The sequence below is a fragment of the Triturus cristatus genome, chromosome 11 (assembly GCF_964204655.1).
Source record: "Triturus cristatus chromosome 11, aTriCri1.1, whole genome shotgun sequence".
In the NCBI taxonomy this organism is placed as follows: Eukaryota; Metazoa; Chordata; class Amphibia; order Caudata; family Salamandridae; genus Triturus; species Triturus cristatus.
In genome coordinates this window covers 443,855,975-443,872,668 of record NC_140594.1, presented here as the reverse complement: position 1 = coordinate 443,872,668, position 16,694 = coordinate 443,855,975, and positions in this window count along the sequence as shown.

The following is a 16,694-nucleotide window of genomic DNA, read 5'->3' as shown; positions in this document are numbered from 1 at the left end:
GCCAATAGGTCTCGCTTTTGGAACTTAATAAGTATTTAGTTATGCAGCACAATATCCTTGGTGCAACAACATCAACTGTTGCATGGCTAAACCCTTATAAGTGTTTAGCCATGCAACAGTTGATGTTGTTGAACCAAGGATATTGTGCTGCATAACTAAATACTTATAAGGTCCCACAAGCGAGACCTATTGGCTATGCCAATGCTTGTTAGGATTTGTTAAGGAAGATATCAATGGTTCACAGTCATAATTAGGGTTGCAAAGCATCACTGAGTTACTGACCTCCCAGTTAGAGCAGTAACTGATTCACAAAGGGGAAAGGGTCCATTAGGGGAAAGGGTCTCCCCTTTTAGCCTCGGAGAGAAAAGCTAGTAGTCCAGGCGACTGTCTGTTCCCCCTGCAATTTTCCAAAACAGCAAACTTTTTTTTTAAAGCAGCACTGGTTCTTTTAAGGACCATGAGCTGCTTTAAGAAATCCATTTTGTATTAATAGGGATGGTGGTCTGTAGTCCCTTGCAATTCGGTATTTTGTAAATCAACCTGTTCGTGCATAGGCTGCCTCTCAAAATAATATTTCATTTGAAAAAATTCACTGCACAATTTGGTTCCACTTTTTGTGAATTGATTGAAAGTACATGGCGCCTTCAGTCCCTTGAATCTTGGCAGAACATTTATTGTGAGCTGCAGAGACTGAAGAGAAGGTGCGAATTATTATGAGGAATGTCCCTGGACACTGACACACATAGGTGAAAAAGCCTCCCTTTTAATCGTTGACATATAAATTGCTTGGACACAGTAATAACTGAGCTTGCCTTGCTTTTTTGGCAGGTACACTGTGTGCTGTGTCCGAAATGCTCTCTCTCGTTTTGGTATTCTGCCACCAGCACAAATATTCACTTGCTGCATGAGAATCGGCATCCATTTTAGAGCACTGGAATCCACACTGCAAGCACATGTGGAGCTCGGAGGCCCAAGGCAGTGATGCTGAAATAAAATATCAATGATTTTTAACTTGACATTGTGTAGAGTCCTGCCAGGGAGGCGCCAGCTGCATCTTAACTGCTCCTCTTCAAAATGTATGTGCATCAATGGCCAAGGTGACTTTAGATCAGTCTTTGAGCGAACCCTGGCCAAAAGCAAATCACTTAATACCCAAACTAAACAAAGATTCCCCTGACAGCTCAGAGGTCACAGCTTGTGCAGGCCGTGTGTACACAGGGAGACGAGACAATTTGTTTTTCTAGAACAATTTCACATTAGAACTACTTTTCCTTTGTGTAGTATAGGATAAGTCTGTGTTAGGGGAGGGAGAAGTTGCGAAATCCTTGATCGTGCAACCTCCTAATTTTTTGTTAACATTCTGTCCACCTTCATTAATGTTCATGCAGCGCCAATGCAGGACCCTGCATATTTTTGGTGGGGTTTCCCCTGCCTTTCTGCTTCTGACCTCCTGTTTTTAACTGTGTTGAACTTCTTTTTTGCTGGTTTTAGGACTCTGAGCACTTTATCAATGTTGACCACTGCAAAAGTGCATTTGCTCTTGCCTAGAATGTAAAGGCATTTGGCTTCTCTATGATTGGCATATTTGATTTACTAATACGTCTCCAGTACAGTGCACTACATCTGCCCAGGGCCTGTAAATCAAATGCTACTAGTGGGTCTGCAGCATTGATTGTGCCACCCACACGAGTAGCCCTTCAAACCTGTCTCAGGCCTGCCACTGTAGAGCCTGTGTGTGCAGTTTTAAACTGCCATGTCAACCTGACAAGTTCACATACTTGTCAGGTTCAGACCTTCCCTTTTATTACATGGAAGGAACCTCTTATGTGGGCCAAAGGTAGCCCCATGGTTATGGTGCAGTGTATTTAAAAGATAGCACATGTGCTTTTTAGTTTTACATGTCCTGGCAGTGAAAAACTGCTAAATGTATTTTTCACTACAGCAAGCCCTATCTTTCCCATAGGTTAGCATTGGAACTGCCTTCTAACACTTTACAAAGATAACGTGCAATTGGGAGATAATGGAGTTTGGTGTCTCTGGACTCACAATTTAAAAACAAATCTCTTAGTGAAGTTGGTTTTCAAATTGCAAGTCTGAAAATGCCACTTTTAGAAGTTAGCATTTCCTTACTTCAACGATTCTGTGCCTCTGCCTGTCCGAAGAATACATATCTGGGTCAGGGTACCAGCTGGGCTTTGTGAATTCCTTCTAGACAGTCACACTCAGAGGGAGCTGAGGTGTACCCTGCATATCCTGATGGCCCTTCACCAGGCAGATGAGACTTGCGGGAGAAGTTGACGCCTGCACCTGAATAGGGCTGTGCCTGTCCCCTCACAAAGAGCTGCATACCCCCCTGTGGTGTGTCTGGAACCAGGGCCAGGAAGGGCAGGGTCTTGTGCACTACAAAGACCTTTCTTTGAAGTCTCCCTACTTCAAAGGCTAAAATTAATATAAGTACTGGGCCTTTGACACCATATACTCAGAACACTTCTGGACTGAGGACATTCTGTCAGGAAGAAGAGCACCGAGTGCACGACTCAACGACCTTTAGTTTCTACCATGCCCCGACTTTTCCGCATCTGGTTTGAAGAACTGCCACTGTGTGAGCCTTGAGCACCACTTTACTGAAGTCTGTGACGTACCGCTCCAACGCAGCCCGGCGTGGTTTTCAACTGATGCATCGCCTTCAAGCCCAGAAGTTTGACTTTGACGTCGTAGAATCAACGCACCACACTGTTGACATCGATGCATCATCCACGCAGCATCGCCTTCAGGATCTGAAGTCCTACACCCCCAACTGAGGCATCACGTCCTCTGCACAATGCATCGTCCTGGAGCTTCAATGACCCTGCACCGCCTTAGGAACCAACACATCACTTGTATCTGTGATGCCTCACCTCCTCTGCTCCACGCATCATCTTTGAATTCTGACGCATCCAAGGTACTGTAAGTGGGTTTGCATGATTCCATCACGGTCAGACTGAAGTTTTGGATTTGTCCCTGTCAAACATGACCAGATAGCCCCAGTTGGACCTATAGACTTCTAAGCATTGCATTTTGATCTAATCTTTAAAAATTCATATCTTGACTTGTGTTTGTTGGATTTTTATCGTTTTAGTCTTGATTACTCAGATAAATATTGGCTATTTGTCTAAACTGGTGTGGAGTACTTTTGCGGTGTTTTCACTGTGTTACTGTGTGCATAAACACTTACACATTGCCTCTTTAGTTTAGCTTGACTGCTCTGTCCCAAGCTACCAGAGGGTGAGCACAGGTAAACATTTAGTGTGTACTACACATACCCTGACTAGAGTGTGGGCCCTACTTGGACAGGGAGCATACCTCTGCCAACTAGAGACCCCATTTCTAACAGCCCTTCTGAGTGGAAATCAGTGGTAATTCATTGCACAAATGGTAAAATAAAAATTGACAGTGTTCCAGATTTAGCAACAGCTGCAAGCTAGTAACATCATCACCAAGTTTGCACCAAAAAAGACATTCGGCTCTATGTTGAACCTGCTGTGACTTGCATGATATGTTTACTTGAGGTAAGCCTTCAATCCAAATTTCAATGCAAGGGAATCTGCCCAAAGGTAAGCCTAGCAAGATGTGTAATTAGCACTAATTGCACATCTTATGTGCTCGAATATCATACCATATTCTGCATGCTCCTTGTTTGCACCTGGTTTCCTTTGGCATTAGGATTGGACACACAATCAAGTCAATTTGTTTCAGTTGATCTAGTTTTGCATGAAAATTGCTGTTTGAGCTGTTTATGCTCTGTTACACCACTTTGCATAAATTACAAGGGGTGCTGGTACTCAGTAGGACAAAGGCATTGGTGCTGTTCTTGAGTTAACTTTTAGTACAAAACGGAAATTCATGCTGCCGTTTGTAAGGCTTTGTGCCATAAGCCAGCACTATGCATCATGTGAGCACTGGCTCAAACAGATGCTAACGTTGGGTCTGCGTTTGCTTTATGAACTAAGATGGCCTTTCACTGCAGTGGAAATGTTCCAGCTGCCATGCAGGACTGGGGGCACTCAGATCAGCAATTGCTTACATCGTTGGTTTACTGCTGCTACATGCTGTCTCCTTTCCCTGCTGTTTTAATCACAAAGGCCAGACTTCCGGAACCAGGAAAGTACTAGATGACTAGGCTAAGCGGCGTGTGAGTTACCCTACTTAGACCCAGATGCAGTGCAGAAACACATTACTTGCTATCACACCCAGGGAGCTCAAGTTGGTTGATTGGATCGTTTAAATTTCATCTCTCTTTTAGGCAACTGATGAAGGACTATAAACCAATATCCAGACCCATTCACAAGGGTTTCGCATGATTAAGAATTAACATGAGATTACGATGATATATCTTTTTCTCTCTCTTTTTCTTTTCTCTTTCTTCCTTCTCTGTTTCTCTTTTTCTTTTCCCTTTCTTTTATTCTTTTTTCAAAAAAGTTTTTCATTATCCTCCTATTTTTTATGCTCACTCTGGTTTTTTACACAGGTTCTTTGTATGCCAATATAAGGCTCTACCCATTTTTATTATACATTTTTTGGTAGGCATTGTTTCAGAACATTAATATAAGAGTTGTAATACTTTGTAACCTTCCCTCTATACATCACCTACTTTACAGTTACTATTTATCTCTACTGGTATACTTATATTTATATCGAACTGGACTAAGTATATTTGTATTCCTGTGTTCTTTATCTTCAGTAAAAATTATTTAACAAGAATTTTGAGAACTTTAAATTTAACAGCAAATTAAGTATTTGCACGGGGCATGGCTTGCAAGCTGATGATGGCAGACTTATGAGCTCATCGCTCCGCGCCGGTCCACACTTCATCCTGAGCCATTGACTGTCCGGGAACGCTTCTGGTCGCTGCGAAGGACAACTCTGGATAAATAAAACTAAAACTTGCCTGTTCCCTGTGTCTCGGGGCATCCAACAGTCGCTGGGTTTTCCGTTGGACTTGACTTTGTCCCCTACATACTTTCGGTATATAGGTGTACAGGTGTTCCATATGTTGGAGGATTTGCAGGAAGGCAATTTAGGTAAAGCCCTCCAGTCTCTTAAATCCTGTGTCCCTTTTGGATGTCTCTTAATTTGCCTTTTATAGCCCAATTCTATGCTCCTGTGGTTGCTTTTTTTTATTAATCTCAAGGTTGTGGTGTGGGCCTCTTGGTTTCAGCAGCTGGACACCCTAGTTAGGGTACTAATCTGGAATAGGGGCCGCCGTACAGTGTCTCTCGATGTTCTCTGCTGTCCTCTTGACGAAGGGGGCCTGTGAGCCCCTGACTTCGATCTGTATTTTTTGAGCAGCGCTGCTCCAGTGGGTCACTCGGTGGCTTGACGGAGCACACCAAGAGGAACTGTGTCCGATGGGGATGCCACACGCCCAGGGAGCGCTGCTGACAAGGTTACTTTGCCCAGAGTTGGTACTTTCCCATCCGGTTGTATTGCTGGCAGTGGTCTTGAAATGCTAGTGGCGCTGTGTGTTTAGGACTGTGGGGGCACCCCTTTATGCTTTGGTGCTGTCATTGGTGGGGATTCTCAAGAAAAAGAGAGGGACCCTATTACACCTAGGGAGTAGGGCACCAAATAGACCAAAGTCACCAAAATAGTCCCCTTTGGGTAGCTACAATTCCATCACATTTACAACCCAACAATATAATATAGGAGAACAAGCAAGAAAGTTATTTAAAGTCATAAAAGCACCACACCAATCTGACACAAATCAATTTTTACATATAGAGAAAATGTGTTCTCTTATCATTTGTCTCATATAACAGTTGTCCCCAAAGATCTAGGGTGGGCTTTATCATCAGAGCATCAACGTGTTTCGGTGGGTACTATTATTCAACCACCACCTTCTTCAGGAAAAAAACAACAAGTCCCAAAATTCAGATCCTGGTCTGCACTTCAAATTTTCCAGAGAAAAATATAGTCCGCTATAGGAACATTTCTTGTTTCAAGGAAGGGGATATATCTTTACCTCCCTGTCACACGAATGCCATGGGAATCTCCAACAACCTTGCTGATAGAGACCCAGTAACACAGCAAAATGAATCCAGCCCCTTCAAGGCTGAAGTAGAGAATGAAAGACAGTTCTGGATGATAACCTTCCTCCGAATTAAAAAGTCGCTAGTGACTTATGCAGTGATCCTTTATTGATATCTGCGTTCAGCAGTAGAAACAAGGGGAATACGCCTCCGTGAAGATGATGGTGGGGTTTCTGCATGGGGCACTCTTTTCTTCTTTAAGGCCTTACAGTTATTTGCCTGTACTGCGGCAGGGTTTGTGACAGTTGGCAACTGCTATCAATTGGGCTCCTTGATCCTTCTGGAGAAGATAATCTTCTAGATCTTCTAGTATGCCTTGCCCCCTGACCAGTTTCTGACTAATTAGGTGCTGAAGTGAACATTTAGGGACTCGTGGGCCGTGAGGAACTGGTTCCATACAACTGTTACATCAACTGTTACATCAGCTGTTGATGTTCATGGGTTTAGCGCGACATTTGGTGATGTGGTTCTGAGTCTGACCGGGATAGTTCATAAAGCTTTGTTGGCTCTCAGGCACAGATGGAGAGGTGTGCTGGGACGTGCCCTTACAGACAAGGAGTGGCGCAGGTTTCTGGCATACCCTAAAAAGGTCTCCAGGAGCACGAGATTGAATATATCCAATTTATTTATGTCCATGTAACTTACATGACACCTCACAGGATCCAGGTCATCTACAGTGGAGCGCCGCAGGGATGCCCTAGATGTAGATTCCTGGATGCGCACTTCTGTCATATGACCTGGAGCTACCCCTTTCTCCAGTTGTTCTGGGATATGGTGAGGAGCATCTTTAATATAGTTCTGGGTCGGGCTCTGTCCCACACCTTGTAGTTCTGTCTCTTGGAGTTGTTCTCTAGGCCTAAACCACTGAAGGTAGGCTCCTGGGTTTTGGATTTGGCTTTAGCACTGGCTAGGAGGTGAATAGAAATGGCCTGGATACCTGCTATGGGACCATTTCTGGAGACCTGGGTGAAAGATGTCCCTGCTCAGGGAGGATGCGCAAGGAATGCCGAGACGCCTGATAGAGGGGCTGTGGACGGAGTTGCCCGAGGCCTGGGAGCATGGATACTGAGGCAGGATCTGTTGGGTATGATGGCCCAGATGATGGAGAGAGAGACAACTCCTCGGGAGATTGTGAAGGACAGTGTGCACTGGGTGTGGCCCACTTCTACAACCCTGGGGAGGGTGTCCCCTTTTAGTTGGTTGTGGATCTTTGGAACGCTTGCCCTCTACCCTACTGAATCCCTGCCTACTGTCCCTGCTCCCTGGCATCCACTACCACCCTCATGTAAGCCGCCTACCCACTCCCGCTATTACATCCTGTACTATTAATGGCTGGTTCACACCCTAAGATGGTTTATTTTTTGTTTTTTAGTATGTTTGTTTCCATGTTTCTGCTTTCCCTCATTACTAACCAATTGTTAATATGACAATGAGACATAATACAAACAGTCACATCTATTGGGGCACTTCTATGTTCAGATTGTTGTTCATCCACTGGGTGGTACCCCAGCAAAATGTGGTGGGGAGGTACAATCTATCATTGATTAGGTCCTTTCATGTTATTCATATGCTGCTCTCCGTGAAGTCGTCCTTTTGTTTGACATGCTCTTTTTTTCATTTGCTGTTATACTGCTGAACTATTACAGCAACAGGAAAAGGATGGCCCGGCGCACACGGCTTGCATTCGATCTGATGCGAATCCATGAGATACTGCCCAGTCTCAAATGGAGAATTCCATATCGATACTGCATACATTCATCCTCCGATTTAAGATTATCTTAATCCTACGATTGGGGTACATACCTGTATCTTGAAGATTAATTGTTGCCCTACATATTATTAATCTATTCCTTACATTGTATCTTATATATTGTGGCTTTTCCTGAAAAAGGCACTGCTGTGCCGAAACAGGCATAGGACACTACCCTGGGTTTCAGCCACGTAGTGACAGAGATACCTATTGCATATGCATTGAATAGGCTGTATTAATGGCTTACTAGGAATGAATATCCCAGCCATAACTAATGTTTTGGAAGCACAATGTTATATATGAATATAAAAAGTCTGTAAACACTTGCTTCATGTGTCTCTGTGTGAGTGATGAGTATGAATGATGATATGCATTAGATGTGTATGTAGACTGTTTTAAAGTTTTTGTTTAATAGACATGTTTTCTAAATTTTGAATACAATTTACTTCTGTATTTTTGTAAGAAATTGTTATTGTGTGCGTCTCTCCTTATCCTAAACAGAACTTTTATAATTGTGTTGGAGTTGCCCTGGGAACTGCCTAGAGGAACTCCTGATCAGTAGCAGGGGGCCCTTTCTACCTTACCCTTTATACTGCTGAACTGCACCATCTTGCATGGGCTTACCTGATTTACTTGTGGACTGTCTTGAATTATGTATGTTGCTTATTGTAAATGCCAATAAAAATAAGTTACAAAAAAAACTTGAGTATGTGCCCTTGGCCCATATTTTAGTAGGAGATCTACGTTGCAAACATGGTGTGCAATTAATCTGCTTCAGTGTTGCTGTTACAACCCTTCCTAGTAAAACGTGTATGCATTCAGCGTAGAAACACTTCTAGCACAGAGTCTTTTCATTTCGGGCCATATGTAGGTAACCTGGAAATACCGATTCCTAATTACCGAATTTTACCGATTCGGTATTTAGAAATCGGTATTTCCTATGTACCTAAATTTTCGGTAAATATTACCGATTCGGTAAAAATCGGTAAATTTTTACCGAGTCCACAATACCGACCGTTGTTTCTAAATCGGTAAATTCCGCATCGGTAAATACCGATTCGGTAAATACCGAATCGGAATATAAAAAAAAAAGCAATTGAGGATTCAGCCAATCCTGTGCAACCCCCACCCCTCCCAACCAGGAAGTGGCCACACCCAGCCAGGTGCACACAATCAGAACCCTCTGGAGAGACTGGGAGTGCAGAGGAGAGCAACAGAGCCAGTGCCTGAACTTTCACAACAAATCTTGCACAATGGACAGCCAGGACACAGAAAGAGAATGAGGGGAAAGGAAGAGGAAACTGAAATTCAGTCCGAAGGAACTGCAGGTACTTGTGGAGGAGGTAGTGAGGCAGCACACTAAGCTTTTTGGAAAGCAGTCCATGCAAGTGGCAGAATCTGAAAAAAGAAGGATCTGGCTTGGAATCCAGTCGCAGGTAAATGCCATAGGAGTGACGCGCCGGGACATTGATGTGCTCAAGAAGCGGTGGTATGACATCCGGATCATCACCAAGAGGAAGATGGCTGATCTGAAAAAACAGGCCAGCCAGACAGGAGGAGGAAGGAACAGGGCACCTGCCCTGACTGAACTTGAGCAGCTCGTGGAGTCCACAATAGAGCCAGAAAGTGTTGTTGGGATTGGGGATGCAGACAGCTCTGCCAGAGCTGCTCCCAAACAAGGTAAGAAGCATGCGCAGCATTGTGCCCCCCCCCTTCCCCTATACCAAATCCCCAATTGAGCCATGTGAATCCCACTCCAGTACAGGTTTTTGTGCAGACCAGCAATGCATTAAGGGAGATGTAGTCAGTGAAACCTCTATCATGACAGGAATCGCACTGAACAACAAGGCATGTGACACAAATCAGCGATTTGCAGGCAGAGGACAATGAGATAGTGTAGCAGACATGTATTATGATGTTAGCAATGCAGGGCTGCAGGTACACTGAGCTAATGTAAAATTTCTGTCCACAGGCGAGACATTGCACAGGACTGCTCAGGGGAAGGAAGAGAGGGCACCCCGGAAGGACATCACCGAGAAGGCCACCATGAGTGCAGGGCACACAACAGCACCACCGCCAGCCTCACCATCACAGCCAGCCTCACCACCACAGCCAGCCTCCCCACCACAGCCAGCCTCACCACCACAGCCAGCCTCGCCACCACAGCCAGCCTCGCCACTACTGCTAGCCTCACCACTACTGCTAGCCTCGCCAGCATCAACACCACCTGCAGTGGTTAGACCTAGGAGGCGTGCTGTTGCCAGACTGCATGTGTCCGAGTCCTCCTCAGAAGACTCGAGGGAGGAGGAAACATCCACTGTGCCACTGGATGGTAGCTATGCTGGTTTGCTGTCCACCTCAGAGGGAGCACACACAGGTGCCAGACGCCGCCGCAGGGCTCGTGTGAGCAGTCCACCTCCACAGGGTGAGAGCCATGGTGTCTTCGGAGGGCTGGAGGCAACCATGGTGAAGGTGCAGCGCTTACAAGGCAAGGCAATCCAGTCAGTACAGCGACAAATGAAATGCCTCAATGACAAAATGAGCAACATTGACAAGGGAATAAGCTCAATGGCTGAGGGCATGAAGGAGATGGCTGCGGGCATGCGGGACATGTCCCAGTCTGTGATGCTGCTGTGCAGTAAAATGGATGAGGACAGAGCAACACGGCGAATGGAGAGGCAGAAAATGGAGCACCATACGAGGGCAGTGAACCGCCTAGCAACTGCCACTTCTCTGCTCTGCAGGCGCTCGGTGGCCATGCAGGAGGGGCTGTCGCACTGCAGCACTGATGTTTCTAGGGGGCTGGTAAAGGTGACCACTGCTCTTGAGGTGTTGCTTACGAGCCAGTCTGCCACTACTGGTGCTGTGGATGTTGGGGACAGCGAGGACACAACCAGTCGGAGCAGCATTACGCCCCCTGCAACAGACACCCGGAGGAGCAGCAGACGGCATGGGGCTTGCACTGGTTCCACAGCTGCTGAGGACATTCATTCACTGGCATCCCGCACTTTAGTGCGTGGCCGCAGACGCTGATGCAGCCCACACATCCAGGACAGAGTTGGGTGAAGTAACCCATGACTTCCTACAATGGATGTCACATATTTGATAGCCAAGTTTGACCGTTTTTGTAGTGGCGTAGTGCCCACAAATTAAAACTACGCCATTGCATCCAACAACTGGCTGTGACTCCTTACTTACTTAAAAATAGTTGCATGTGATCTCTGCCCGTCTCTGTCTCCCATCTGTTGCTGCTGGCACTCTTGCTGCGTTGGGTTCTGGCTGTGCAAATTCATCATCATTGTCCTCAAAACAGGTTATTTCCACTTCTGTACCTTTTTTTGTGGCAAGGTTGTGCAGAATTGCACAAGTTGCAATTATTTTGCAGCAGATGATGGGTGTGTACTGACGTGCGCCTCCGCTTTTGTGGAGGCAGCGGAACCTGCTTTTCAATAGTCCAAACGTGCGCTCCACAACGTTGCGTGTTGATTTGTGTGCCACATTGTATCATCTCTCACTCAGGGTTGATGGGTGTAGGTAGGGAGTGAGGATAAATGACCGCACGGCATATGCACTATCGCCTAGGTGAGAAAGAGGGTGCCATTAGTCACATACACCAATACACAGTCATCTGCACTAAGTATAAGGGAGTGTCACAGTGATTTACCTAGCAGGTATCCTTCTCCAAATTCTTCCGCAGCCAGGCGTGTGTAGATCCCACTGTTCTGGAAAATGTATGAGTCGTGGGTGCTTCCAGGAAGTTTTGCCACAATGTCAGTGATTATGTTGCCAGCATCGCAGATTACCTGCACATTTATGGAGTGGGTGGACTTTCTGTTCCTGTAGATATACTCAGTGGCTGCTGGTGGGCAGAATGGATTGTGTGTGCCATCAATACAGCCTATGACATGCGGGAACAGTGCCATCTGGTAAAAGTCTGTCTTGGTTTTCAGCAGTTCCACCTGTGTGTTTGGGAAGCTAATGTAGTGTTGCATCCTCTGCATCATGGCATCCAGGAACTTTCTGAGGAAACGGGACAGGCAACTCTGAGATACCCCGCCTACCGCAGCTATCACCCCCTGGTAACTGCCAGATGCGAGCAGATGTAGGCTACAGAGCACCTGCACATGTGGTGGTATGGCATGCGCCCTTGTTGTTGGATGGTCCAGGAGTGGGTGCAAGTCCCTTATCAGGTCCATGATGGTTTGGGGGTGTTGCCTGTACCTTTCATGTATCTCAGCCTCAGTCTGCTGGAAGAGTGTGATGCGCTGTCTGTAAATGCGCTCCTTCTGTCTCCAGATCCTCACACCTGCTGCCTGTAGACGTAGGCGCCTTGCAATCACATAGAGAGCCGCCATGGTGATCACACTGTTGCATTTTGGGATTGCTTATTGTAACGCCCTGAACGTCTCAGGATCGTTTAACAGACACGATAATGAGAACGCAACCACTTGTGAAGGTTTAGTTATTTTAATGAAGGCAAAAATAATACAAGGAATAAACAAAGGTTATAGTCACTGGAATCCTCCAGGCTAAGTACGTTACCAGCCCACAGCACGGATGGTCCTAACCGTCCTCTGCATATACGCCGATCCCGGCGTATGCCAACAGAGGGCAGAAATGAAATGGCCGACAATGCCAATCGGTAGGCTGTGAGGGGCACGAAGAGTGTTGGGGAGAATCGAGAAGTCAGGGAAACACCCAGCCGGGGTCTCTACCCGAAGGGAGCAGCCGCTCAACCTCTTCCTCAGACTGCACCGGGACGCGGAGTCACCTCCTGGTGATACGTCACCGATACCCCAATCACAAGCAAAGAAGACTGAACCGAGAGCAGCCGCTCGATCGATCCCATGGACTTCCGAGTCTGTAACGCGGCAAACACCTCCTGGTGTGCGTTACAGCTGGCAGTCCCTGTATCTCTGGACGGGCTGGGAGTTACGACTCCAACCAGCAAAAGCGCCACAGCGCTTTGACTCAGCCGAGTCAAAAAGCGAAGCTCAATGGTTATCCGGTAGAGCTTCCGGGTCCTTCACAGGTGACGATGGGGCAAGACACGGCCCAGGGAGTAACGACTCGACCTACCTCCGTTCTTGCCTTACTGGAGCACCACTCCGGAACACTGCTCTTCACTAAGCAGGTACGTCGGTGTAACCACAATATCCGACAGCGTTGTACCTCCCGGTTCCTCCCTTTATAGGGCGTGTTTTCCTTGAGTTATGTAACAGCTCTCCTGTTTACATAAGGGCGTGTTTTCCTTGAGTTATGTAACAGCTCTCCTGTTTACATAAGGGCGTGTTTTCCTTGAGTTATGTAACAGCTCTCCTGTTTACATAACCTCTCAACCGCTAAGCATCCTGGGAGATGTAGTCCGTTTTCGCTGGTTACCGTTTTCCTCCCCTCGCATGACAGGAATTCTTGACAGTACATCCTCCCTCTCAGCGGCTCCCCACGGGTCCAGCGCTGTCAGGAAAACGCCGATGGAACAAGGAGACCAAGCGCGGAGCATGAACCCCTTCAGCCGGTTCCCATGACTGCTCCTCCGGGCCATAGCCTTTCCACGCAACCAGGTACCACAGCTTCCCCCTGCGCCATTTGGACGCCCGTATGCCCGACACTTCATACTCCACCTCCGACTCCACGCATACCGGCCTAGGTGTCCCAGACGGCTTGGAGGGTGCTGGTTTGAGCAATGATACATGAAAGACAGGGTGTATCCGCAATGACTGGGGCAAGCACACCTTCACGTTCACGGGACCCATACACTTGGTAATTCGATAGGGGCCCATGTACTTGGGATGGAACACACTGTTCTTTCGAAACCTCATGTTTCTTGTGGATATCCAGACGTAGTCTCCAGTGCGGTACAGTGGCCCGGGCCTTCTCTTCCTGTCTGCCGCAGCCTTGTATCTTCTCTTGGCCTCTATTAGGACAGCCCTTGAGCGCATCAACGTGTCTTTTATGTGTGCCACCCTGTCCGCTGTGGCGGGAATCCTGTCCTCTCTGAACGGATGTAGAAATGGCAAGAACCTGGGATGTTGGCCATAGTTGCTATAGAACGGAGATGACTGTTTGGAGCTGTGAGTGGCGTTGTTATAGGCTATCTCTGCAACCCATAGCATGTCGACCCATTCTTCCCTGCCCTGGTCCACAAAACATCGCAGATACTGTTTGAGCGTTTGGTTCAGGCGCTCGGTTTGGCCGTCCGTTTGAGGGTGGTAGCTGGTGGACAGGGCGGTCTTAACATGCAGCGCAGTGCACCAAGTCTTCCAGAATTGCGCAGTAAACTGCGACCCCCGGTCCGACACGATCACCCCAGGTAATCCATGTAGTCGTACCACATTCTTTAAGAGTAGTGACGCCAATTCCCCGGCCGTAGGGACTCTCTTGCAGGGGATGAAGTGCCCCATTTTCGTCAAGTAATCCACCACCACCAGTATTGCCGTCATCCCCTGGTCTACCGGTAGGCCCACCACGAAGTCCAGTGATATGCTATCCCATGGTCTATCCGGGGTCGGAAGTGGATGTAGGAGCCCTTGGGTTCGGCCATGGTCGGCCTTCATGGTAGCACACGTAGGACACTCCTGTCCCCACCTCCTGACATCCACTCTCATGGTTGGCCACCAGAAATGCCGTCCCATGCTAGCCACCGTTTTTTCAAAGCCCAAATGACCTGCGCATGGAGAGTCATGGCACCAGATGAATGCTTGTTTCCTTAGCCTAGGCGTGGGTATCAATAGGCACCTGCCCTTCAGGGGTATCCCGTCCTTCAGCTGCCATTCTCTGTGACTGAGGAGCCACCTCCGCCATGCGAATGACCTGATCCCTCTCTTTATTCCCCTCAGGAAAGTATCCGGTTGGATAACCCCCAATACCATCCTCGGGGAAATGATGGAATGCTCGGTCGCAGGCAATGGTTCCTTAACTGCAGATTGACGGAACAGGGCGTCCGCCTTCCGGTTTTCCGTCCCCGGCCGATATGTGATGCGGAAGTTGAACCCCGCAAAGAAGATCATCCACCGCAGCTGTCTGGGAGAAAGGTGTCTTGTGGCCGTCATGAACTGTAGGTTCCGATGGTCCGTGTACACCGATACCACATGTCTTGCCCCCATCAACCAATGCCTCCATTCGGTGAAGGCGTCCTTGATTGCGAGAAGCTCCTTCTCCGCAATATGGTAGTTGCGTTCGGCGTCGTTGAGTTTGCGGGACATGTACGCAACGGGATGAAGCACCCCTGTGTCGTGGTTGCGTTGGGACAAGATAGCCCCCAGCGCCACATCCGATGCGTCCGCTTCCACCACGTAGGGGAGATCCGGATCGGGGTGAGCCAACACCGGCGCCTTACCAAAGGCGCTTTTCAGGGCCTCAAAGGCTGTGTTCGCTTCAGGGGACCAGACAAACTCCTTGGACTTCCTCAGTAGCTGTGTGATTGGGGCCACCAATCCTGAAAATCCATCTATAAACCGCCTGTAAAAGTTGGCGAAGCCAATGAAACTTTGGACGTCCTTCACGGTTTGGGGCACCGGCCATTCTTTCACCGCCTTGATCTTTCGTTCTGCCATCTCCTGTCCCTCTGGACTCAGCATCACTCCGAGGAATTCCACGGATGGGACGTGGAAGTCACACTTGCTGAGTTTACAAAACAGCATGTTTTCCCTCAGCTTTTGGAGCACAGCTTTGACGTGGTGTACGTGCTCCTCCACACTGGACGAATAGATGAGGATGTCGTCGATATATACGACCACGTAGATATCCAACTCCTCTCTGAATACCTCATTCAAAAAGTACTGAAAGGCTGCCGGGGCGTTGCACAGACCGAACGGCATGACGAGGTACTCAAAAAGGCCGAACCTGGTCTTAAAGGCGGTCCTCCACTCGTCTCCGTCCCTCATGCGCACCAGATGGTATGCCCCTTTCAAATCCAACTTGGTGTAGATACGAGCTTTCTTGACCTGTTCCAGAAGTACACTGATGAGAGGCAAGGGGTACCGATTCTTTACGGTTATCGCATTCAATGCCCTAAAGTCCACACAGGCTCTCAGCTCCCCATTAGCCTTCGGGATGAAGAAGAGTGGCGAGGCGGCCGGAGACTTGGACGGGCGGATGAATCCTAGCTTGAGGAGTTTATCCAGGTACCCCCGGAGATGCACGTTTTCAGGCTCCGTCAGGGCATACAGCCTGCCGCTGGGAACGCTGGCCCCTGGCACCAGGTCGATCTGGCAGTCAAACTGTCTATGTGGTGGTAGCACTTCCGCCTTCACCTCATCAAATACATCCTCAAAACTGTGATAAGCCTGGGGGAGAGCCACATCTTTTTCTGCCGCTGTAGCCACCGTCTGACTCCCGCTCTCATCTGCGTCAAGGGATTCCGTTCTTATTCCACAATGCAGGATGCAATACGGTGACGTCAGTTCGATGCGATGTGTTGGCCAATCCACAGAGGGGTTGTGTTTCTGTAGCCACAGCAATCCCAATATGACGCCATATTGGGGCGCTCGGATGATGTTAAAATCGATTTGTTCCAAATGGTTCCTCCCACATCTCATCGGAAGGACCCCCGTGTGCTGCCCGATGGGCCCCGTCACCAATCGACTTCCGTCTACAGCATAGACGTCTTCGGGTACAGCTTTGGGAAGAAGCACTAGCCCTAGCCTGCATGCCTCGTTGTGGTCCATAAACATGCCAGTGGCCCCTGAATCCACCATGGCCACAACGGGTATCCACTGGTCATGCACTCCCACGTGCACCGTGAGAAACAGGTGTCGTTGTCCTTTAGTGACCGAGTTGGAAAGTGAAGGGATGGATGAATGACTCCGAGATGCCCCTTCTTTGGTCTGGGAGTCCTCTAGTTTTCCGCCGGTACGTCCACCACGGCTTTTACC